This window comes from Leuciscus leuciscus, assembly GCF_965113295.1.
Source record: "Leuciscus leuciscus genome assembly, chromosome: 1".
Taxonomy (NCBI): Eukaryota; Metazoa; Chordata; class Actinopteri; order Cypriniformes; family Leuciscidae; genus Leuciscus; species Leuciscus leuciscus.
The window spans coordinates 14,369,166-14,396,441 of NC_138725.1; the positions used below are offsets into that span (position 1 = coordinate 14,369,166).

General features: G+C 39.9%; 3 protein-coding genes across 6 annotated transcripts in view; all 3 read right to left on the bottom strand.

The window, feature by feature from the left end:
• LOC309501807 (uncharacterized protein) overlaps nucleotides 1-27,150 on the bottom strand; it is a 116,617-nt gene extending 89,467 nt beyond the window's left edge. Inside the window, exon 1 of the mRNA XM_082174084.1 lies at nucleotides 26,849-27,150. The gene's annotated coding sequence lies outside the window, so the exon portion shown is untranslated. The remainder of the gene's footprint in view (nucleotides 1-26,848) is intronic.
• LOC309501372 (uncharacterized protein) overlaps nucleotides 1-27,276 on the bottom strand; it is a 137,629-nt gene that overhangs the window by 95,580 nt on the left and 14,773 nt on the right. The gene's annotated exons all lie outside the window — the stretch shown is intronic.
• The window catches only part of LOC309498809 (uncharacterized protein), a 266,922-nt gene that overhangs the window by 76,262 nt on the left and 163,384 nt on the right, over nucleotides 1-27,276 (bottom strand). The window lies entirely within an intron of this gene.

The window sequence follows — 27,276 nt, forward strand, 5'->3', positions numbered from 1 at the left end:
ATCTGTTTTTTAATGATTTTAATTGTTGCAATGATGACGATCATGAGTAGCCTGGGTGCCAGCCCGAACCCCGCCCACAACATTTTTTGGTCGGGAAGTTCGGTCTGGACTCGATCCGTTGAGGAGTAATTATGCTCGGCTCCCAGAAGGCTGAGCCAATCAAATTGCCAGAGCGGGCTTTAATCGATGATGAACAGATGATCTGCGGTTACGTAATCACCACGGCATCAAAGAGCGCTTGGGTTGAATTGGTTTTCAACAAAGATGACTGCAGCTGGAGAATTGAGATGTTTAGATTCCGCTATCGCGTCTGTTATAAAAGAAATCGACAGCGCATTCATTTTATAAGACGAACAGAGAACCGCAATCAAGGCATTTGTCACTTACTGCGTTGCTCTGATTGGTTGTAGGTCTATCCAACTGAGTGCAGAGTTTTTTTGTTTTTTTTTTGGTTCGGTGAAGACACGCCTCATAATCAAAGCCCTATGGAGCAGTATCAGACACACATTCTGCCTAGAATATGAGTATGACGAAGTCAGGCTAGATCATGAGTCTTTGAATGACACAATTACCAGTTACATACATTTTTGTACAGAGGCGGTGGTTCAAACAAAATTTTTTAGAATATTCCCAAACAACAATTTTGGATTAACAAAGATATTGTATTTCAATAGAGCAGTTTTATCGGCTTTTATTATGTATCCTAACTCAAATAATGTGTTTCTAACAGCAAACACTCAGAATAAAGTGAGATGATCTGCTGATGATCCTGAATGGCTTGTTGAATGAGTGTTGATAGTCTGAGGCTCATCAATATTAACAGATCTGCTGAAAACACTCTTTATTTCATGACAATAGTTCCTGTTTTCACCTCATTTATTATGCTGATGTCTTCAGATCTCCTGTAAATTGACACTTAAAGCTCATTTCATTGGTGTCAACAGACTGAGGGTAATTGATGATTGCTATACAGTATGTATGATTATTTCTGAGTTTAACTGTTTTTCATATCATTATTTTTTATTTGGAAGAATTTACATTAAGATATTAATGTTTTTCTTTATTTCTGCATATTGTAGAATATTTTTATTGATTATTAACTGGATTAAGTGAAATCTATGAGAATATTACCAAAGACATTATACTATTATATCTGGCTCAGGGCAGAAGCATAAGAAAAACACATGTATTGATCACCTTTGAGGTGTATATATGTTTGATACTGGACTCTGGAGTTGCTTTTGCAAAAGCACTCGACTTTGTTAGATACAATTATTTCTTGGATAGTAAAGTTTATTTTCTGGCATCAAGACTTCAAGATTGTTTTTTTATGAAGTGACAGACTCCACAACAATATTCCTATATTTGAATGAAGAAGGATAATCATTTTAGGGTTATGAATTGAATGAGCATCAGTTACTTTATGATAGACAGAAAGGCATGATGTACAGATTTTTTACAGATTTTCATTTAGATTAAAAACACTCACTAACTGATATATTTTTGATTTTGGCAGATCAGCTCCTCCCACAGCAATCATGTCATCAGTGAAGCTCCTCCCACAACAATTACATCATCAGTGAAGCTCCTCCCACATCAATTCTCCAATAAATGTTGTAAATTCCCATCAGCTACAAGTGAAGACGAGCATCAGAGCATCAGGAAGAGCTGAAATCTGCAAAGACTGAGTTTATTAAAGAGGACAGTGAGAACATGAGTGATCCAGAACCCTGCAGAATGAAACACACTGAAGATCCTGAAGAACAAAGAGGTTGGTGTTTATTCTTCATTCATTCATGATGCTGAAGAACATTCATGTTAGAAACTTTCAAGCATTCATCACTTTTATTTAGTTAAACTATGAAATGGTACAGATTTTCAACAAATGGTCAGTAGAGGGAGGTTGGAGAAACGTTCATATTGATTGTCAACATCAGGTCAAATTATCTCCCTTATTACACTTATTTTATATCTGGTTCACTTATTTTAGCAAAATGTCGGACATCTTCTAATATAGTTTATAACATTGTGTTTACACCATTGGATTCAGACGTTGGGACAATTGTTTTACCTTGTTAAAAAATCCTAACAAATACTGAGCAATAATTTTATTTGCGCACTATTGTATAAATGTTAATATTACATTAAGTAATTGTGTCATTAATCAAATACATTTAATATTTCTCACTTCAGAAATGTGATTTGTGCCTAAAATGTCTTGAAAATAATAATTGAAATATCAATGTACCTCATTCATGCAATTAATTAAAGAAAACACCAGAATTATCATAAAATTGTATAGCAATTGTCTACTAGTACTTTCTGCTATTACATCAGGGCTCACTTTCATATTTCTCTCTTTGAATTATTGATGTGCTGAAAATTTAATTAAACCTTTTTCTTTCATGTCAGACCTGATGGAAGAACTGAGTGAAGTGAAGAAGGAGAGTGAAGAACTGAGTGAAGTGGAGGAGGAACATCATGTCAAACCTGGAGAAAAACCTTTGAGTCGCTCAAAGACTAAAAAGACCCTTTTAAACAAAAGAAGAGCCAATAAATATGTCACCTGCACTCAGTGTGGAAAGAGTTTCTCACGCAAACAAAGTCTTGAGCATCACATGAGAATCCACACCGGAGAGCTGTTCAGATGTCATCAGTGTGGAAAGAGTTACACAACCAAACAGCGTCTTGAGATTCACTTGAGAGTTCACACTGGAGAGAAGCCGTTCACATGTGATCAGTGCGGGACGAGTTTCGCACAAAGATCACATCTGACCAAACACAAGAGGATCCACACTGGAGAAAAGTCACATATGTGTGTTCAGTGTGGAAACAGTTTCACAACCAAACATTCTCTTAAGATTCACATGAGGATCCACACTGGAGAGAAGCCGTTCACATGTGATCAATGCGGCAAAACTTTTTCTAGTTCATCAGCCCTGAAGAAACACCTGCCAGTTCATACGAAGGAGAAGCCGCATTCATGTTCTGTGTGTGGAAAGAGTTTTTCACGGCGTCAAATTTTACATGCACATGAGAAAATCCACACTGGTGTGAGAGAGTACATGTGCTTTGAGTGTGAGAAGACTTTTACTTCAGCGAACAGTTTAAAACGGCACCAGAGAATTCACACTGGAGAAAAACCTTACAAGTGTTCACACTGCGAAAAGAGATTCAGTCGATCATTATCTCTGAAAAGACATGAGGTGATCCACACTGGAGAAAACCCTTACAAGTGTTCACACTGTGACAAGAGATTCAGTGACTCATCATATCTGAAAACACATGAGAGGATCCACACTGGAGAAAAAACACACGTGTGTTCACTGCAGAACTAGTTTCAGACACAAATCATCTCTTAAGCTTCACATGAGAGTTCACACTGGGAGAAAGACCATTTAACTGTGATCAGTGTGGTAAACAGTTTCATTGGGTGTCAGTCCTGAAGAAACACCTGAAGATTCACACAAAGAAGAAGATTCATTAGTAATATTACAGCAGAAAAGACACGGCGGTGTGTGTTTCAGTGCTGAAGTCCTTTACTACAGAAGATTAACTGAAAGAGTGCCAGAAAATTCACACTGGAGAAGAAGGCCATAACACTTTTAAGGGGCCGTTTACACCTGGCCACTTCATGCGTTTTCTCAGATCGGATAGCTATCCGTGAAAAGACCAGGTGTAAATGCCCTCCGAAACGCATTCCAGACGAAACTGGACAAGTGTAAATGCATCTGGTTGTTGAAACCACATATGTAAATTGTACTCCTCCCAAAAATGCTAAAAAAAAAATAAACGTGTGAGAGCGTGTGATAGGCTTTATGTCATGTTCTGGCCACATATGATGATGCTACTGCAACACGCATCACCGCAGCTGAGCATCTATTCATCAAGCTAACGCGCAAACTAACTAAAGAAACAAAATGATCTTCCAGGGCTGTTACTGCTCTCTCTTATTGCGGTCTTTGATTTTGAAATTTTAGCTGATGATCAATAAAATGCAGATCATATCTGTTGCTTTCGTGACATGCACTCCATTAAATCTGCATATAGTGCAGGAATTGAAGATCGGATTTAAATCCGTTTCGTAAAAACACATTTATGTGACCAGGGGCCTGTTTCAGAAAGGAGGTTAAGTGAAAACTCTGAGTATGTTAACCCTGAAATGAGGGAAACTCTGAGTTTTCTGTTTCAGAATGGGAGGTATGTTAAACCTGAGAAAGCAGAGTAAGTCAAGCCTGTTTCAGAAAGAGAGGTAACTTATACTCCGAGTCAGTTACCATGGTAACTTACTCTGTGAACCTAACCTGGTCGGGAGCAGGTTTTCTTCAGTAAACCCAGAGTTTCTTTCGGTCTCCTCCCCTTTTTAAAGTGGAAGTGGTGTTTAAACACCTCATTCATTCTTTCAGTACATTTTTATTAATAAAATTAATCTTTTATTAATAAAAAAAAAAAAAATATATATATATATATATATATATATATATTTTTTTTTTTTTTTTTTAAATAAGATGAAGTCTATATAACTCCTTTACTGGCAACTGAAAACACAGTAGATTAGAGTTACATAATGTAGTTCTAAACAAATTCTACAGAATTAAACTGTGGCATTTACTGGAAATCACTGAACTGTGTTCATCTGTGCACCAGAAGTTGATGGACCGTCCTCCTGCTGATCTTCCACACTCTGCGGGCACGGGGAGAGATAAGAATACCCGTTTATACTTAGATTTAAACTTAGATTCTATAGGCTACTCCACATAAAAATGTGAAAAAAATCTGAATGTGTAGATTGTTTGATGTGTAGACACATAATATTAACATTACCTCTGTAGGCCTCTCTGTGGCAGCAGAAACTAGTTATCCCCATGTGATGAGCATTTGGTTGAGTATAACTTTATAACACTATTTGTCATAATTTCTGGTGTATTGAGTTGGCGACTTACAACTGCCTGGGGTTCTGTTGGGACAGGAGGCTCCAAAAGACAGATATTACCATCAGAATCTATTGGGACCAACAAAAATCCTAACCCAAAGTAAAATAAATGGAAATCTCAAAAATAGCCTATATAAAAAATAACACATATGTAAACCTCTGACATTTTATGAAGGCCCTTGGATCTTTGGGACTGGCTCTGAAGTCCGTCCAGGAATTCCCTCAGCCAAAAATGCTGCTGCACTGCTAGACACTGGATGCTTTAGTTATTTAATATGTCACATGTTTGTAGTCAGGTAGCCTACACCCATACTATGCTCAAGCCTTACTTGACTGAATTATGTTTTTATATTAAAATTTCAGCTGCTGCCATGTTCTTTTAATGCCTGCAGGATTGCACCTACATGAAAATTAAAATTAGGTTGAATAACATACTGTTCTTCCAGTTTCACCTCTGATATTATAACAGTTGGGCAAGTTACTTGTATTACTAACTACAAATGACATCTTCAACAGTGTAATTAGATTAATGTAATAATGACTATCTTTAGAAATTATTGGTCTACTTATTACTAATTACTAAATCCCATGTCAACCTTAAACACTTGAACAATACAAGGAGAGACAAACAGCACTTTTAATGCTTTCAAATAAACAATTGCATGAATTATTCTTGAATTGACCAAAGTGTGTAGAGGGAGAAGGTTACATTAAAAATATAACTTTTAAAAATGTATGTTAAATAGCCTATACAGAATTGTTCTATAGTCTAATACAATTACATCAGATTAAACTTTAAATTACAGAAGAATTAAGAGTAATCCATTTAATTAAATTACAGTATTTAGATTACTTGATAATTAATTACACCCATCACTGTATAACAGTAATTAAAATGTGAAGAAATATGAAGACCTCTTTTTGTCTGGCGCTGTTGCCATGGTGACTCGTAATATCTGTGCTCCATTGATAATGGCTTTTTATAGTTGTGGTGCACGCGCTTAACTCAGAGTCAGTCAACTCAGAGTTGATTGAACTAACTCATTTCAGCTGTTCTGTAACCGAAAACTCAGAGTTTTCCATCTCAGGGTAAGTCAACTCAGAGTTCAAGTTTTAACTCAGAGTTGGTTGAACCTCCTTATTGAAACAGGCCCCAGGTGTAAATGGCATCGTTTTGATTAATCAGATAGCTATGCGATCTGAGAAAACGCATGAAGTGGCCAGGTGTAAACAGCCCCTAAGAGAGACATGAATCTGATAATGTTTAAAGCTGGGGTAGGTAACTTTTGTAAAAATTTATTTTTTACATATTTGTTAAAACTGTCATTATGTCCTGACAGTAGAATATGAGACAGATAATCTGTGATAAAATCAAGCTCCTCTGGCTCCTCCCAGTGGTCCTATTGCCATTTGGAGAAATACACCGCTCCCGGTAAGAAACAACCAATCAGAGCCAGGAGGAGTGTCTTAGCAGTGTCAATCAAGTTCGCGTACGCGCTGATCACCCCCCTCTCTTGCACAGTGCGCGCCGTCATTCAAAATCAAGATAGCCGGTGTGCCGCAGCTGTGCTAATGGAGGACAAACAACTAAAACTGCCAATTTCTCGAGTGGCACCAGCTCATACAACAAAGACAGGTAAACGGAAAAAGACCGATGACGTTAAACAAGCCCGTCGGAGCCCATTTACTCCGTGTTAAAACTCTAGCCGCATAGCATACAGATAAAATGTCACGCACTGTGCAAAGCAACAATTGAAACCTGCTAAGTCACTGGCTTGTCATGTTGCTGAAATAATGTACTAGCAAACCTTATTTAGCATTACATATCGCTAGAATAATTATTTACATAGCCTACTACAACGTTAGTTACCGTTATATTATCTTAGCTATTTATAACTCATAGAAAGAGTGCAACGTAAAGTTACATTAGGCTACATGTATTGCATAATACGTAATGATTTGAGGACCAAGTTTGTAGTCAAAGTATGGGCAGGCCAGTCAATGTAAAGCATTTCGTCCCTACCAGTGAATGTGCCATAACTGTTTATCCGCCGTCATCGGTGACCCTGCATGTTTACTAGCACTGCGCTCGTTCCTCTCCGCTCGTCTCAGGTAAATAATGCGTCTTCCAGCTCAGCTGTCGGAGTTGCGCGTTCATGTGTTTTGGGGGCGTGGCTTTGGAAGGAGCCCAGAAGGGAGAGGGTGGACTGAATGGAAATAATGAGCTGTCTTTAAAACAGTCGTTAGAGGTCTACATACACTCGATTTTTATACTTTCTTTTTCAGAATACTTACATTTTAATTATGTATTGATATATTAATAGGTTTTTTAGACCAATCCTACCTACCCCAGCTTTAACTCGTTCTTCATTGTTTTTCATCAGAACATCTAGTTTCTCTTCCACTTCTACTCTTCAATGCAAATACAAGATAAACTTGCATTTATCTTTGAAACTGGACTCTTTTCTTCTCTTCTTCTCTTGAGATGCTTTGGCTCTTATAAGTCAGTAAAGAGAGAGATCTGTCTCATTCTCCTTCACTTTTACTTAATGTTTGTATTTGCTTCATGTAATTATTGAATAAAATCTTTACTCATTTTATCAAAATTGTATTGTCCATTTTCATTTTCTGCTGATTCTGTTTGAATCAAGAATAATTGTATTTCTGAAAGTCGTGAAGCATTGTTTGCTTTCCATGTTTTAATTTTCTCAATAGAGCTTTTAAATGGCTAATAAATTATATTTCACTGCACACATGACTGACATTAATTGAGATTGCTGTCTGTCTACATTATTAACAGTTTCACCCTTGATATCCAGTATACATTTCAAAGAGTTTGTTCTAGTCAGTTTGATGTTTCATTCACACCATGAGGCTTCATGAAGTCAATTACTATGAACTTTAAACAACACAGTTTTTACAAAATGATTACTGTCTCCATCTCACCACAGCTTTACACAACCAGCAGAAAGAATGCAGCTGGAATAAAGATAAGTTATTTTTTATTTTTGTGTGATTATGTTGATGTTTATTATAGATGTTTTGTCGTTCTGAACAGTCTTTGGCGCCTCTTAGTTTTTTTTACTATTATTTTTTTTATTTTTTTTGTTAACAACTGTTTATTAAGTTTTCTTTTTTAAAGTCAAGAAAAATATAACACAAAAATCTAGAACCCATCCCATCCCACCCCACCCCTGGTAGACTTCAAGAAAATACAAATCAAATACAAACATAGTTAAAAAAAAACATAAGAATAAAAAATAAATATATATATATAATAATAAAATAAAAAATAGAAAAAAATGATATATATACATACACATACACATACATATATAGCCTATACATATATACATACAAAAAAAAAATTACATAGATGTTGCAAAAGTTGACACAATATCAAAAGCAGCATGCCATAAATTCACAGTCTTAACATTGGATCCATGCATACGAGAGGTTGAGAGTTCCACTGATATAATGTCCAGCCAAGATACCGTCCATGTTCTTCTGTCCATTGTGTGAGGAGGATTCCAGCGGTTAACTAACATTTGTTTTGCCGCTGTGAGAGCAGTTAACAATAAATATCTTTGTTGAATGGATAAGGTACTAAAATCGTTCAAGAAAAAACCTATGTGGGGTCAAAGAAATATCAGTGTCCAACAGATATGATAAGTCCTGTGAGAGTTGGGTCCAAAAAGGTGAGAGAGAGGGACAGTCCCTAAAGAAGTGCAAGTATGTGCCTAGAGATCCTTGAGAACAAAGATTACACTTGGGAGAGGATAGATTCATATTGAAACGTTTCATAGGAGTCAAGTAAACCCTATGTAGTAATTTCCAGTGTATCATTTGATGATTAGGGTTCCTTGAAGACACCTTAAACATCCTCCATACCTGATCCGAAAATAAAACATGCACATCTTCATTAAGATCCTTGGCCCAAACAGTTGTAATAGATAAGGGTTTGTATGAATGCTCAAGAATATACTGATAAATAACCGAAACAGAAGAGGGAGATCTCTCAGAAGGAAGGATTGTATTATTATTTTAATTCATGCCATGAACCAGAACAATACAATGAGACACAATCATTCAAAGTAAAAAAAAAAAATACAATGTGATTTAAGTAAAATAAAATAAAAGAGTGCCAGAGGACAATATTTTTTCTATAACAAACAACAGAAAAAGGGTGCTACTTTATACTCCATCATCACACCTACAATGCCATAAGCTCTAATAGACTAGTTGCACGTAGCCGCCATTTTGGATTTCGGATCAGCGAGGGTACGCTAAGACCAGGGCTCGAGACTAATGGCGTCCTATCGTCCTGGGGACGACAGAAAATGTGTTTAGGACGAACAAAAATATTCTCCAGGACGCCTACAGGACGAAAGACATTTTTGTATGTGTGTTCATTTACTATGAGGGTAACTTACTTAGAAATTGTCAAAACTAACTGACCAAGCGCTGACTACAACGTAGCGCGTCTTCTCATGCTGTTCACAGTTACTATAGTTACTATCACTGGCCGGCTACTCACCCGGAGACTTGTTTCGCGGTACATCTATCACATGGCTTATTTTCACAGACAAAAACGAGACAATAACTAAATAAAAACTAGTTTTGAATGACAAAAACCATGACGAAAATCTATTGACATTTTCGTCAACGAATAAAAACTAGACAAAAATGTTAGATAGTGACGATTTGGGAAGCGATCCAGCCAGAACTGATGTCCTGCGTTTCTGGTAGATGCGCACATTTGTACTGTAACGTGCTGATCTACCCAGCGGCACACGGGTTGGCATGCGCTGCATGTCTCATAAAACGGTAAAAAATGTAAACGTCTGGGAGAATGAGTAGAGCAGACATATAGATCTGAATAAGAGTGCAACGCAAAAAAGAGCTCTATTCGGTACGGTTTTCTGTGCGCACACACCCGACCCAAAGCGTGCAGCCATGCACATAGACATACAGCACGCTAGAGCTCTCTTTCATGCCTGAATGGACAAATACACACAACATTATGTCGAAATGTCTTTTTGCGAGAGTATTCATGTAAACTATGTTGGTTATGTCTTAAACAGTTTTAAGTGTATCGGATGTGCATGTGCATCAGTGCAATTGGATCCGCATGTCATTGGACATGATCCGATGTCTTAAAGTGACAGTGAGTAATAAACCTAATGCGGTCTGTGTCCTTAATATTGATCAAGCAACAAAAGAAAAAGAGCTTTAATAATGAATCATTATATTTAATTCATACAAATAAATATGTCTGCTGCTTGAAAGAATAAAGAATGAAGATATTTTTGAGATATGTAGGCTAGTCACCATTTATTTTTTAATCCAACCAACTCAAAAACGCTTTGAGCTGTATGTATTTTTATCTTAATTTTTATATATAAAAAAAAAAAAAAAAAAAAAAAATTTGTTCTGCATGAATACAAAAAAAGCATTTAACTCCTGTTATTTTTTTTATTAAATCAGTTTTTTACCTGTTTACAGATAACTACTTTGAATGGAGCTAAATAAAAATAATAATATATATCAAACATTTTAATGGTGTTTTTATTATGTGACTAACAGCTAACAACTATAGATGATAATAACAAAGTACAGAAACAACATGTTTATTTTGGACGGTTGACATTCACTTTAGGACGGTTCAAATAGTTTTTCAGGACGGAGGTGAAAAAAGTTAGTCTGGAGCAGGCACGGCGCCAGGATTCCAGTTTTGGATGGGCCAGACCAATTGTGGGTGGGCCTTAAATTAAAAACGTTAAATTAAAAACGTTATCCAATCACTGTTTAATAAAAATTACTGACTAATATACTGTTATATTATCTGTATAGCTTGATGCTCTTTAAATATTTTGTTGCATTGTTAAAAAGTTTCGGTGCATAGAACGGACCTATCCGCGATCGCTCTCTTTGGTTCTGATCAAGAAGAGCGCTTTGGAATCTCCATTACGCATCATACCTGGGCTGCGTTTCCCGACAAAAGAAAAAGCGGTGTTCTTTATAAAAGAAGCACTTCAGAAATAGTTGAAATAGCATTTATCAGGACTCATGGGATATTATAAAAAATAATCTAAACTATAATAGCCTATATTTAGACTGTAAAAGAGGTCAGGAATGTAATATTTCCTCAAAACATTTTTTTGTTTAGTTCTGCACGTATAACACGAGGCCGATTATTTCACAATTCTTCTTAATTGTTTTAAGTTTTCAACAATACATTCCAGATCAACAACACTGCCCGACAGTTTCAATCAATACTCGGGAAAATAACTTGTTCATTAACAACGTCATCTGTCCATTTATTTATTTTCGATTTCATTAACAACAGACTGACTTATTATACAGAGAAGATGCATTAAAATGTAACCTGTCCTATAGTATACAATACCACAATATCAACAAAGTTATCTGCATTGCAGAAAAACAACAACAAAAACATTTCAGAAGCCATTAACTTAGGCTAAAAAATAACAACTGAGTAGGCTAAAAGACACTCATATTTTTGCGCTAACAGATAGGCTTAAAAGATTGCCAAACGTGAAGGTAAGGGAAGAAGAGAGAGTATGAGAAGAATATTCATTGCAAATCAAATTGTTTAACAGAGCAGTAGAAAAAGGCATGCTGTAACGGTCACTTTGTGCTTTTATGTTAATCTGAGGTAAAAATGAGAACTGCGCATGTGCGTAGAGTGTCAGTCAGTAATAGATTTGAAAGGTGAGGAGAAGAGATAACCGCTCCACTGACCGTTGTACTCTTTCTTTTATTTCATTTTACATTTGTTCTTTTTCTCACTTGATCCCCGTGTATGCGGACGAGTGTGACGTTTGAGTAATTTTACTAAACACGGGGGAAAAATAGTCTACGCCATCTCTCGTCTCTCGTGCATCTTTCCCTCGGACGCCTATTGTTTTTTTTTTCTCTCTGGGTCACATCTCAACTTTCCGTTACACTACCTATCTTTCCGAAATTACAGGAGTAGTCGGCGGGGTTTGCTCTTGAAAATGTCGATGATTTCATCGAAGTCGAGAGTTACTGTAAGCTCTCTCTCAAATGTCAACAGACAAAGGGACATAAGGCGAGAAGTAAGCATGGTGCTCCTATTTGGTGTTTTAATCCGGTTGACACTGGAAAAGACGCGTTCAACTGTACAGGATGTCATTGGCAGTGTTATCAGAGCTTTTAAGAAAGCATGGATATTCGGGAAAACGTCCTCATTGCATATGTCCATCACTTCAACAAGACTTTTGAGATGTTCTCCTCTTTTTTTCTTCCTCTCTATGAGTTGCACAAACACTTCGAGCTCAGACTCTGATGTGGTTACGTGGAACCGCTTCCCTGAGTCATTGAGAGACTTCGCTATAGTGGCCAAGGTGGTGTCATCAAGGCTAGGGGACATCAGGATTGCCGCAGATGCCATGAGGCCATATGTGTCACTGTGGAATCGAGTGTTCAGTTCATTAAGCTGGCAGTCTATTAGCGTGTTGGAAATGTTGCGCAGGTCACTATCACTCCTCACCCTTGTTGATTTCCCCAACGTGCACGTGACAATACATCCCTCAAATCGGCCTGGGAGCTTTCTTGATCGGGAAAACTGGGTACATCCCAGGTCTCGACATCATGATCCTCCATCATCTTATTTGTTGTTGCCAACATATTTGAGAATGTAGAGTCACCGGAGCGAATGTCTGTCAGTTCTTGTTTGAGGTTCTCGATCAAATCAACCGTGTCTGTCACTGATGTGTTGATGGACTGGAGGCTTTTAAACGTGAAGTCTGATTTACTGAACAACTGTTTGAAAAGTACAAGGAGGAATATGAACTTTTTTGTTCTGATCTGCTGAAGGAGTGACTGTGCCTCAATCTCACTCTGCCCCCCCTCTTCCGCATACTGTGCCAGCACCTCCACGATAACATCAAACAGAGTGAAAACTTTTGTCACTGCGGCCGATCTTGAATCCCACCTGGTGTCACACCCTCGCTCCAATTCCAATGACCTCTGATCGGGCCGCATCTCTCTTTGCGCATTAAGGAAACGGGCATGACGTTCGCTGCCGCACATGAAGGTGTGCAAGGTGTTGAGAGTGTCAAAAAAAGTAGAAGCATCCAGCGATGTCCGGGCCACAGCTGACAGGACGAGGTTTAACCTATGAGAGTGACAGTGCATGTAGATGGCGTTTTGAAAGGTGCCCTTAAGGATGGCTTGGACACCCCCCTTATGCCCAGCCATTACCGATGCACCATCAAACCCAAAACCAACGCAAAGGCTGGGGTCTAGTTCAAAAGGTGCGACGACTTCTAATATCTTCTGTGCTATCGCATAAGCAGTCATGTTGTCTGTGGCTACGAGGCCAACAGCGCGTTCTCGCACAGTCCCCATGTGCACATACCTAAAGCCAGTCCCCCCAGAAAAACGCGGAGTTTTTTTGTGATTGTTGCGGGCAAAAATCCTTGATTATGCGGCACGTTTTCTTAAAAAATGCGATGGAATATGCGGGATAAAATGCAATTTTATGCGATGAAATTGCGGGAACTTGCAAAAATTGCGGAAACTTGCAAAAACTGCGGTTTGATGAAAAAGAGAAAAAAAAGTGATTCCCCCAACACCAATTACATTAATAGTGTAATAAATGTCTTCATTTTAGTTTGAATGAGAAAGAAGAGGTGTAAGCTATTCACCCTGCTTAGGGGGATGTGATCAAAGCCTGGAGTGGAGCAAAAGCATGTTCCTCTCTCCACTCTAAGCGTTCTGTTATCACTCCGCTCCTGATCCACTCCGGGTTTTCCAGTCCCGCTCACGGAAAAACTGCTCCGTGTTCACTCATTTTTAAGAAAGTTACAGAAAACAACTTCTACAAACAATTTTAATTTGCCAACAGTTAATAATAATTAATAAAAGTGCATGACGTGCAAATCAGATAACAATCAAGTGCAATATAAACATGTTTTGTCAGGGCATCACTCCCGAACCAGCATCAACACTCCATTTTCAACATCTGCTTACTCATTCACACCACAGACACGTCTTTTTGCCTTCTGTGTCTGACGTGATAACTTCTCCCCAGTTGTTCCATGAAAACCTGCAAAGCACGGCCTGCGGCGTAAGATATATACGACCGGATTTTTGTGAAATAGGCCTATCGCGGGGTTTGCACAACTTTGCAGCTTTTCAATGATGTCGCGTAAATACGTCACTTCATAACGTTCCCATGGCAACAGGGGAAATGGCTGCGCTTGTGTGAAGTAAACGCAACATTTGTCAACTTTCTGCTAAGATATATGTGACTTTTTGCAACGAAAATGCGGGGATTATGAAATCATGCAAGCCCGCATATTTTGCACGCGGAAATCTGCAATTTATGCGGCGAAAGTGCGGCGTATTTAAAAAAATGCGTCCCCCGCATAAATATGCGGACTTTGGCTGATTATGCATGGAATCATGCGATCGCATAATCGCGTTTTTCTGGAGGGACTGTAAAGCAAACGGCAACCAGCTGCTTTTTAGATACATCCTTGCACTCGTCTGCTAAAATCCCTCGTGCAGTTCACGTTTTATCCGTCGCAACAGGAGAGTGCACGCAGCATCCAACAGGTCGTTCTGAATTTCATGACTGAGCATCTTTGCATTGCTAGGGATCGCATCTAGTCGCTCTTGAGTTGCTTTGTCATGCCTGCAGACAAGTCTATAAAATTCCAGGAAATTACCTGCGTTTTTGACCTCATCATTCTCCCGGTTGCCACGCAGGGGTACTTCTTGTTTGGCACAAGTGATCAGAACGTCCAGAATGACTTTGATGTGCTCCCGATTCCTATCTATGATTTCACCCTGTCTACCATCTGTGTTGTTCAGTTGATGGATGACAGAGCCGCGCTCAGACATTGACAGCCTGTAATTGTTAAATTTATCCAGAGCAAATGTGTGCGATTTGCTATTCTGGTGCTTTAAACTAGCGTGATTGAGGTGCTTCCAGTCCCGGTATCCTGTCTGGCTAAACTTCTCCTCCCTGCCCCGATCACCAAAGTGCCGGCACATCTTACAGAAGACTGCATCCTTCCTAATGCTGTACTCAATGAAATTGTATCTGCTATACCAGTTTTTGGAGAAACTCCTTGCTTTCTCACCTATCACTGTGGCTGGATACTTTAGCACTGGTAAGCGATAAGCGCTGGAATGCGGTGGGGGCTGAGGGCTGGGTTGGAAAATATGTGACGTCATTATGTTTTTTTAATTTGTCTGGAGCTATTTTTTTACAGTCTATGGTCTGGAGACATGGAGTGGGTAAAACATTATTTTGACCACTTGAGTTTTGTTTTGTAGTAGAAAGACTCTTTTTAAAAGATTTTCGTTTTGTATTAAATTGTATCTTAATTTTGATCAATGTTTTATCAACCAATTGCATGTTTTTATTAAATAAGAAGCAAATATATAGCAGACAATGTAATAAGGCGCTGGCACGATCACTTGCATTGCACATGAACTGGAGGGCGCCGAAACTCAGCTTGTGCCTCACAGATTTGAGAAATAGCCTAGGCTATCTATTATAATTATAGAAAGCTTGAAATGTCTACTTTTAAACGAAAATATTAAAAAAATAAATAAATAAAAAATAGGCTAGCTCTGATAATGTAGCCCTAATCATATGAAATGTGCATTTCTCTCTGGCGTTCATGGCGAATCCGCATCGTCAATCTTTGCAGCGACACAGAAAACACTAGTTTATTAATAAACAATTAAATGTCTCCTTGCTATTTTAGACATTCATAATCATTACTTTTATAGGTTATTTGTGGCAGGCTTCCGCGTGTGGTCGTGTGCTTGAGTGTGGCTAACGAACGCTCATTATCCTGGCTATATGGAAGCTTGTTTCCGCCACAGAGTGAAAAATAAAAAAGGTAATTGCGACTTTTTAATCTCACAATTCTGACTTTCTTTCTCACAATTGGGAGTTTAGGCTACATCTCACAATTCCAATTTTTTTCTCAGAATTACGTGATAGAATATCGTGATATAAAGTCGCAATTGCGTGTTATAAAGTCAGAATTATGAGATATAAGTGGAAGTGGCTTGGCCCTTTGTGTGTAAGTGATATATAGCTGTATCTTGTCTTATGTTTACTCTCTATTGCTTGTTTCTATGTATAGTTTTAATTAAAGCTACACTGTGCGGGATTTACTCCCATCTAGTGGTGAAATTGTATATGACTACCAACTGAATATTACCAGAGAATGTCTAATATGGCAAGAAGTTTCACTCTCACTACACTTCCGGCTTCTGAACTGGTTGCAGTTCCACTCTGATTCCATATGAGGGCGCTCACAGGACGAGTGCAGAATGAATGGAGGTCAATGGCGGTATACCCCTCAAAATCCACTTTTCTCAGGATATAATTTTTTGTCTAGTAATTTGAATGTTGTATTCGAAAGGAGATGCAAAGAAATTACACATTGCTGGGTGTTAGATTTTTTAGAGTCACTTATTTGATTTAAAAAAGTCTTTCAAAATGTCAATGACGTCAGAATGCTGACGTCATTAGCAGAATGCTAGCGTGTTATGGGCAACAACAACTCAACCTGTAAGAAATCAAAACGACATAAGTACTCGTTCATTCAACTTTCGACCTAAAACCCATGTTGAACTTGCAAAATCTACAATCACATCTGAGATTTCTCAACGGCAATCGGGTGAAAGAGACAAATTTAGCCGTCTAGCCCCATTGACTCCCATTCATTTTGCACTCATGGCGAGCGCCCCCAGTGGAACTCTGGTGGTACTACAACCAAAATTCGGTACAATAGGGCTTAATAGGGAGTGGACAGGCTCTCCGTAGACGGGCTCTGATATTACTTTCTAGCTCCTCCCATTCCAAAGGCCTTTTAACTCCTACGGTGGCCGTATTATTTCAAATCTGCCGGCAGTCGCGAGTAATCTCCCTCTCACATTCGTCACTGTGCTACTGCGTGTAAAAACGCGAAAGGCGAAGCTTGTATGTCCCTCTTTGGCCAATGTAGTTTCAAGATGGAGGGGCAACATGGCGACCGGCATTTTAACCCCTCACCCGTATGTACTTTTAATGGCAGATTATAAACTTACGAGAATACTTTATTACTTGAAAGAAGTAATTATACATTAATGAGCACCTATATTTTTGACAGAACTAAGTGTTTTTTGCTAAGAATCAACTAAAAAAGTCACACAGTGTAGCTTTAAGTGTTTTATTATATTGTCTGTAAAGCACCTTGGGCAACTTCTGTTGTATTATGTGTGCTATATAAATAAAAGAAAAAAAAAAAATATATATATATATATATATAAACTCGCAATTGTGAGAAATATAGCCTAGCTTGAAATTCTGACTTTTTTTTCTCAGAATTGCATGTTTATATCTCGCAATTCTGACTTTATACGCAACTGGGAGATATAAAGTCAGAATTGCATGATATAAAGTTGCATGATATAAAGCAATTGCGACTTTTTCACGCAATTCTGACTTTATATCTCGCAATTCTGACTTTAACAGAATACCACAGAATCCGAAAATTCTCGGGCCAGCAGCATGTGTCCAAATTTCAATCTTAACTGTTCTATTTCATCAGAAACGATCTGAAAACATGTCTTTAAGTGTAAAATACCGAACTTGTCCTTTAATTTAGCTTAAAAACTTTTACATAGGAGTCTTAGCTTAAGAGCGATTCGGGGCCAATATGAGAGCAACTCTGAGCAAGGAAAAGACAAAAACTTTCATCTTAGTGAGGAGGCGGGGTTGACCCCGTTGCTATGTATGACACTATCTTTTGAAGACTGTGATTGGCTGGTTGTCCAAGAAGGAAAAAAAGAGTGATTTTAAGTATAGGGTCTATTCTAAGCCTTCACTTTGAAATTACATGTGACTGTGAACATTACACACTGCTGCATTGTTGCATTTTCCCAGTTGCCAAATATCGTAATGTAGTGATTACTTTAATTTCTGGCGCTATGGCATTTCTGTGCTGTGTCGGAGATGTTAGCGCGTCTCTAATAAGATCAGTCACAAACATGATCCCTGCACGATCTAATCTATAGTCCCTTATTAACTCACTGTCACCCATTGTCTGCAACACATTTCTTCTCCCTCTTCGTCTTTCTGCCATTTTCTCCTCTGCTAAAGAAACTCTTCAGCCTCTGAAAAGTCCTCGTCCGTACTCCTTACAATTTTGACCTTAAGACCTCTTTTAAGGGTTAAGATGCTTTCTGAATTACTTTTTTCTTTACATGGATTTTTTCTTTAATTTTAAGAGTAAACGGCCACATTTCTAAGAATTTTCTTAGAATTTTGTCACTAGGAGCTACTCTTTGCATTAAGATTCTTTAAGAATACGGGCCCAGGTATATATGGCCTGTACTTGAACTCAGTCTTTTGATACTTAAAAGAATAATTAAGAATTCAAAGTATACTTGTCTTGTAGTTGTGTTAATTCTTTTGATTGAGTAGTCAATTAAATATACTTTTTCATATACAGTCTTATGAAACTTACATTGTTTGAAAATATTGATTAGAATATTGATATAAAACAGATATGTTTCCAATACTGCATATCTGAATTTTTGTGTAGGCTAGTCCACTGGTAGTGTATAGAAATTTACTCTAATTCTACTTTTTTGTTTAAAATGTTGCCTTTCTTTATGAAACTTACTGACATTCAAGTGTTGATTAAAAAGGATGCATGAAGCTAATGAATAATAAAATGTTTTTAAAATTAAAGTACAGTTAAAGGTATTTTTCAAGTGCAAAAATAATGTCATGATTCTGCCTTCTTGTCTTTGATTTTCTCTTGTCTTGCGGCAGAATCATGACAGGCCCATGTTTCATGTGCAGCACATGGCCATTTGTTTGGCCATGTGCTTGCGTTGTCTCGTCCCCTAGCCCCGCCCCCTTGTTATCCTCGTTTTGTCATTATTGCTTTACCCATTATCACCTGTGTTCCTGATTATTAGTTCCCTATTTAATCCCCTCATGTCTGCTGTCTTGTGTCGGTTCATTGTCGATCAATTTCATACTTTGTGTGATCACTTTGTGAGTATTCCTGTCCAGTGAAGTTCTGATCCTGTATTTGTTGTTAATTTGTAGTCTAGTTACGTCAAGTCTATGTCATAGTCTAGTTAGTATTCATAGTCCTGTCTTGTCCTGTTTTGCCCCCTCGTGGGCTTTGTTTTCCCTGTTTTTTCCTATAATAAATTGTGTTTAGTGTACTTTGTCTGCGCCTGGGTTCTCCTTCCTCATCATCATAACAGAATGAACCGACCAACATTGAATCCAGCAGAAAGTGTGTCTCTTCTCAAGTGGCAGTCGGAGCTCCGGGAACAATGGTGGTTGTCCTCTCCACCTTCTGCCAAGCTTCCTGTGATCCCAGAGGGTCGCGTCCTGGCCGTTGTTGCCCTTGGTGATAAGGCTGGTTCCACTTCTTCTCCTGAGGCCTCTTCTGTTCCCATTGTTCTCCATGGTAAACGAGGGAGACGAGTTTCCTGGGATTCCCCGTCTGAGTCTTCCTCGACCGAGTCAGCGCTGCCCGAGAACGCCATCCCTGCTCCTGTTACGGTTCCAGCTGAACATCTCCAACTGGTCGCTAGCCCAGCTACAGATTCGGCTTCGCGTTCAAGGAGAAAGAAGAGGAGAAAGGGAGCCTCTCGCTCGTCATCTCTAGCTACTGCAAGCGCTGTCCCAGAGCCCGCTCCTGCAAGCGCTGTCCCAGAGCCCGCTCCTGCAAGCGCTGTCCCAGAGCCCGCTCCTGCAAGCGCTGTCCCAGAGCCCGCTCCTGCAAGCGCTGTCCCAGAGCCCGCTCCTGCAAGCGCTGTCCCAGAGCCCGCTCCTGCAAGCGCTGTCCCAGAGCCCGCTCCTGCAAGCGCTGTCCCAGAGCCCGCTCCTGCAAGCGCTGTCCCAGAGCCCGCTCCTGCAAGCGCTGTCCCAGAGCCCGCTCCTGCAAGCGCTGTCCCAGAGCCCGCTCCTGCAAGCGCTGTCCCAGAGCCCGCTCCTGCAAGCGCTGTCCCAGAGCCCGCTCCTGCAAGCGCTGTCCCAGAGCCCGCTCCTGCAAGCGCTGTTCCTCAGCCCACTGCCGTGAGTGCTGAGGAGAAAGCTGCGGCCGATTCAGCTGCTGAAGCAGTTCTTCAAGCCATATCAGCCCATCAAGACTTACCTGTTGTTGTCGCGGCAAAGACCTTATCTAATTATCTGTCACGTCTAGTCAAGATCCTTGAGGTCCCTGTCAGTCCTGTCAAGTCCTCTAGTCCTGAATCCACAGCTGCAAGAGATCCGGTTCCTGAGTCAGCTGCAGCCAGTGTTGATCTGAAGCCCGCTACTGCAAGCGCTGTTCCTGAGCCCGCCACTGCAAGTGCTGTCCCAGCTATTGTGTCCAGCCCTGTCCCAGCTATTGTGTCCAGCCCTGTCCCAGCTATTGTGTCCAGTCCTGTCCCAGCAGATGTGTCCAGTCCTGTCCCAGCAGATGTGTCCAGTCCTGTCCCAGCAGATGTGTCCAGTCCTGTCCCAGCAGATGTGTCCAGTCCTGTCCCAGCAGATGTGTCCAGTCCTGTCCCAGCAGATGTGTCCAGTCCTGTCCCAGCAGATGTGTCCAGTCCTGTCCCAGCAGATGTGTCCAGTCCTGTCCCAGCAGATGTGTCCAGTCCTGTCCCAGCAGATGTGTCCAGTCCTGTCCCAGCAGATGTGTCCAGTCCTGTCCCAGCAGATGTGTCCAGTCCTGTCCCAGCAGATGTGTCCAGTCCTGTCCCAGCAGACAGGAGGATGTCTGTGTCCAGTCCTGTCCCAGCTGTCACCCGACCTCTGTTTGTTTCCCCGGACACCCCTGTCATCACTTCACCCCGGTCTGTTTCCCCTAAGACTGTTCCTCGTGTTTCCCCATCCAAGTCTGCCCGGACCCCTCGTCCTCAGTCATCGTCCTGTCCACACAAGACCACAGTCCCGCCCATCCACCCTGGACTGCCCCCTAAGGACTTTGTGTTTCCCCCCAGTCCTCCCATCCACCCTGGACTGCCCCCTATGAACTCTGTGTTGTCTCCACCTCCTCTGCCTTGTTTGTTGTTTTTGATTTTTCACCCCAATCCTGTCATTGTTTATTCATGTTTGCCGTTGTTGTTGTTTGTCATGTTTTGTTGGTTTGTGTCCTTGTCTCAGTCTGTCATGTCACGTGTTTAGTGTTCCCTTAGGGAGCGTCTGGAAGCCGCTCCTTAGGGGAGGGGTTCTGTCATGATTCTGCCTTCTTGTCTTTGATTTTCTCTTGTCTTGCGGCAGAATCATGACAGGCCCATGTTTCATGTGCAGCACATGGCCATTTGTTTGGCCATGTGCTTGCGTTGTCTCGTCCCCTAGCCCCGCCCCCTTGTTATCCTCGTTTTGTCATTATTGCTTTACCCATTATCACCTGTGTTCCTGATTATTAGTTCCCTATTTAATCCCCTCATGTCTGCTGTCTTGTGTCGGTTCATTGTCGATCAATTTCATACTTTGTGTGATCACTTTGTGAGTATTCCTGTCCAGTGAAGTTCTGATCCTGTATTTGTTGTTAATTTGTAGTCTAGTTACGTCAAGTCTATGTCATAGTCTAGTTAGTATTCATAGTCCTGTCTTGTCCTGTTTTGCCCCCTCGTGGGCTTTGTTTTCCCTGTTTTTTCCTATAATAAATTGTGTTTAGTGTACTTTGTCTGCGCCTGGGTTCTCCTTCCTCATCATCATAACAAATAATATATAAATAGTAAACTATAAGTATAATGTTATGTTCACTTAAAGAAAACGTACAAGTATACTTGCAGTATAAACTACGAAACTAGTAGTTTACTGAGAGTACACATCAGTTTGTACTTTCATAAACTAAAAAAATGACTACTTGTATTAAAATAGTAAACTACTAGTATACTTAGTTATAAGTTCACTTGTAGTACAGACGCATTACAAATGAGAAACCTAGTTGTGTACTTAAGTTTACTACTCTTACAAATACTAAAAATACTAAAAGTGGGCCAATTTAGTCCCAAGCAGTATTGAAATAGTACACAAGTTTACTACAAGTACACATTTATATTAGTATACTTACTACATAAAGTATACTTAAAAAATATACTTGAAAATTACTTAAGTATACTTCATAAAATGAACATGAAGACATGCACTTTTATGATGAAGAGATGCACTTTTATGATGGAGAGATGCACTTTTATGATGGAGAGATGCACTTTTATGATGGACAGATGCTCTTTTATAATGGATAGATGCTCTTTTATAATGGATAGATGCACTTTTATGATGGATAGATGCACTTTTATGATGGAGAGATGCACTTTTATGATGGATGGACTGACTTTTATGATGGGGAGATGGACTTTTATGATGGATAGATGGACTTTTATAATGGATAGATGCACTTTTATGATGGAGAGATGCACTTTTATGATGGATAGATGGACTTTTATGATGGATAGATGGACTTTTATGATGGAGAGATGGACTTTTATGATGGATAGATGCACTTTTATAATGGATAGAATGACTTCTATAATGGATAGATGCACTTTTATGATGGGGAGATGGAGTTTTATGATGGATATATGCACTTTTATAATGAATAGATGCACTTTTATGATGGCTAGATGCACTTTTATGATGGATATATGCACTTTTATAATGGATAGATGCACTTTTATAATGGATAATGGATAGATGCACTTTTATAATGGATAATGGATAGATGCACTTTTATAATGGATAATGGATAGATGCACTTTTATAATGGATAATGGATAGATGCACTTTTATAATGGATAGACAATAATAGATTTGTACAGCGATTGATTCCTGCCGGTTCCATAATGAGACTGGCGCGGCCAGAGACATTTTGGGCGCTGCGGCATATTAAATATATTATAAATAGTTTTTCCGCATGAGAAATACGTGTGGCGAGAGGGCGTGACAAAAGACCGAAATGAGTGACACTTGAGAGCCCTGACTGCACTGTAGCAGTTACTGTTACACTGTTTAACCTGCAAGCTACAGTAGCTAGCCTGCTAGATAGCTAGCCTGCTAAAAACACCAAGCTTACATTAGCTACTGCTACTATCCCCACCAATTCACAAGCACAAGAGAAAAAGTATTTTGTACTTATATGTAATACCCCTGGAACTCAATGGAAGTTGTTTGAAGATGGCATAGTTGGTAGTGTTATAACCAGTCAACAGAACCAACAATCTTTTCACAAAACTGACAAAACCTTGTCAAACTGTCAAAATCCATCAATATTCCGTGAATGAGCTACTTTCTGACATTCTAACTGAAAGAGGGTGAATATCAAAATACATGATAGAAACATTTTGTTAAAACACTTACAAGTGTTATGTTTACAACACCATTGACTACACTATTGAAACAGTTACTTTTTATTACAACTGTACATGAATAAATAGGCCATTTGGCCCTGGACTAATAGGGTATTCTATTTGTCCATTCTATTGGTTCTATTCTATTTTGAAGACTTGTGCTGGCTGTACAAGTCTAATTTAAGGCTCTCACAAATAAATATTATGGGTATATTATACATTTTCTGAGTCATCAGAGTGCCTCGAGTATTGAAGTTGTTGAGTTTTGTGTCCGTGGTGTTCTTTCATGCCACAGGGATAAAAGAAAGCATACAGTTTAGGCGGAAATTGTGGAAAAAATGTGTGTTATTTTTGGTTTAAAGAAGTCTTGTGACCTCTGTGTTTGTCAGACAGATTCAGTACTGGGCTTAAATGAAATACTAAAAGGTCCCCTTTCCAACGATACCAAGCACCATATTATAGAATATTGATAATATCCCTAGCATGAGCCTAAACCAGATATACACCAGATTTCAAAAACGGAATTTATTTTAGGGGGTTAGTAACTTCATGAGCTCAAAAAAGTGATTTCGCTACCACCGCTGCACTGCTATCGTGATTTTTCTAATACTAGGGGTGTATACCTTGCCAAAAAACAATGATAGCATTTGCCCCCCCGTTGATACCGATGGACCCCCCTGGCTCATGGACTAATAGGCATATTGTTGTGGCTATCCAAGAAATTATTTTATCTAACAAAGTCGAGTGCTTTTACAAAAGAACATATACACCTCAAAGGTGATCAATACAGTTGTTTTTCTTATGCTTCTGCCCTGAGCCAGATTATAATAGTATAATGTCTTTGATAATATTCCCATTGATTTCACTTGATCCAGTTAATAATCAATAAAAATATTCTACTATATGCCGAAATAAAGAAAAACATTAATATCTTAATGTAAATTCCTCCAAATAAAAAATAATGATAAAGAAAAACTGTTAAACAGTTAGAAATAAAGGTATATAGTAATCATCTAATACCCTCAGTCTGCTGACACCAATGAAATGAGCTTTGAGTGACAATTTACAGGAGATCAGCATAATAAATGAGGTGGAACAGGAACTACTGTCATGAAATAAAGTGTTTTCAGCAGATCTGTTAATATTGATGAGCTTCAGAATATCAACACTCATTCAACAAGCCATTCAGGATCATCAGCAGATCATCTCACTTTATTCTGAGTGTTTGCTGTTAGAAACACATTATTTGAGTCAGGATTCAGGATAAAAGCCTGTAAAACTGCTCTATTGAAAGACAATACTGTTATTCCTCACAATATAGCCTAACATGGACAGAGAAATGAGATTGGCCCTAATACTCTTGGCTCCTGCACCACTGAATTTGCCTCCGGCTCCTGCACCACTGAATTTGCCTCCAGCTCCTGAACCACTGAAGTTGGCTCCGCCTCCGGCTCCTGCACCCCTGAATTTGCCTCCGGCTCATACATCACTGAATTTGCCTCCGGCTCCTGCACCACTGAATTTGCCTCCGGCTCCTGAACCACTGAAGTTGGCTTCGCCTCCGGCTCCTGCACCCCTGAATTTGCCTCCGGCTCATACATCACTGAATTTGCCTCCGGCTCCTGCACCACTGAATTTGCCTCCGGCTCCTGCACCACTGAATTTGCCTCCAGCTCCTGAACCACTGAAGTTGGCTCCGCCTCTGGCTCCTGCACCCCTGAATTTGCCTCCGGCTCATACATCACTGAATTTGCCTCCGGCTCCTGCACCACTGAATTTGCTTCCGGCTCCTGCACCACTGAATTTGCCTCCGGCTCCTGCACCACTGAATTTGCCTCTGGCTCCTGTACCACTGAATTTGCCTCCGGCTCCTGTACCACTGCATTTGCCTCCGGCTCCTGTACCACTGAAGTTGGCTCTGTCTCCGGCTCCTGCACCCCTGAATTTGCCTCCGGCTCATACATCACTGAATTTGCCTCCGGCTCCTACACCACTGAATTTGCCTCCGGCTCCTGCACCACTGAATTTGCCTCAGGCTCCTGCACCACTGAATTTGTCTCCGGCTCCTGAACCACTGAAGTTGGCTCAGCCTCCGGCTCCTGCACCCCTGAATTTGCCTCCGGCTCATACATCACTGCATTTGCCTCCGGCTCCTGTACCACTGCATTTGCCTCCGGCTCCTGTAACACTGCATTTGCCTCTGGCTCCTGTACCACTGAAGTTGGCTCTGCCTCCGGCTCCTGCACCCCTGAATTTGCCTCTGGCTCCTGCACCACTGAAGTTGGCTCCGCCTCCGGCTCCTGCACCCCTGAATTTGCCTCCGGCTCATACACCACTGAAGTTGGCTCCGCCTCCGGCTCCTGCACCACTGAATTTGCCTCCGGCTCCTGAACCACTGAAGTTGGCTCCGCCTCCGGCTCCTGCACCCCTGAATTTGCCTCCGGCTCCTGCACCACTGCATTTGCCTCCGGCTCCTACACCACTGCATTTTTCTGTTGCAGTGAAAGAAACTCTTAATGCTTCAACATACCAACACTTTTTGGACAATTTTATGCTCCCAACTGTGTGTGAACAATTTGGGGATGGCCTCTTCCTGTTTCAACATTGCTGCGCACAAGTGCACAAAGCAAAGTCCATAAAGACATGGATGACCGAGTTTGGTGTGGAGGAACTTGAAATGAATGAATGAATGAGGCATTTATATAGCGCTTTCATATGTATTACTGTAAACCCAAAGCGTTTTACAATCATATCAGGAGATCTCTCCTCAACACCACCACTGTGCAGCATCCACTTGGAAGATGCGACGGCAGCCACAGTACAACAGTGCCAATGCGCTCACCACACACCAGCTATAGGTGGAGAGAGGAGAGAGAGTTATAGAGCCAATTCAGTGGATGGGGATTATAAGGAGGCCATGATTGGCAAGGGCTGATGGGTGGAATGTGGCCAGGGCACCGGGGTTACACCCCTACTCTTTACGAGAAGTGCCATAGATTTTTTAATTACCACAGAGAGTCAGGACCTCCGTTTTATGTCTCATACGTCTCTAACTTCAACCCGATAGAAAACCTTTGGGATGAATTAGAGCAGAGATTGCGAGCCAGGCCTTTTCGTCCAACATCAGTGCCTGACCTCGCAAATGCACTTCTACACAACAAAAAATTAATGTGTTAAATTAACTCTCCTGGGAGTTTATTTGGCTCCACACTCAAGACTTTTAAATTAACACTGAAGCAGTGTTAAAGTTAATGAGATAATTAAGTGATTATTTGAGTGATGATTGACCATTTTTGAAGACACCTGATGTTAACAAGCAGAATCACTATTTTTAAGTCACCATTATGTAAATCGTTTTATGCTTTATTTGGGCTCTTGACCCTTACATTTTTAACTTTAGATTTTGTTTGGCTGTTGTAACTAAGTTATAACAGCCAGATGAACAAAGAGAAAAGGTGATCTGATGGTGTTGGTTATGTTTTGACATAATCATAATTTGACCTGAATCCCTGAACTCATAATAATAATATTAGCTGAAAGAATCACCTTTCCTGTAGCTCAAACACTGGAGCATTGGCGCTTGCAACGCCAGGTCATGGATTCGATTTCCAGGGAAAGCAAGAACTGATAAGAATGTTAATGTCTGTCAAATGCATAAATGCTAATGTTAAAATGGGACAAATAATTACTTAATAAATGTAAATACATTACTGGCTAAGCATTTCATTTCTTTTCAGTTTAGCAATGATTATGTAGGTCAATGACAAACTAAGATTTGATTATTCTGGCCATTACATTCACTTTATTGCCATTAGTGACAGTAAGTTACAGTTTAAATTAAATGTAGACCTGGGTATAACCGATGCTTCTGGTTTATTTGTTGAAGGAACCTCATGCTATTGCTATTAAATCGGAGCAACAGCATGTTTGTCTGCACGCTTATGATATTTATTCCTACAGGTTTTTTTTTTCCC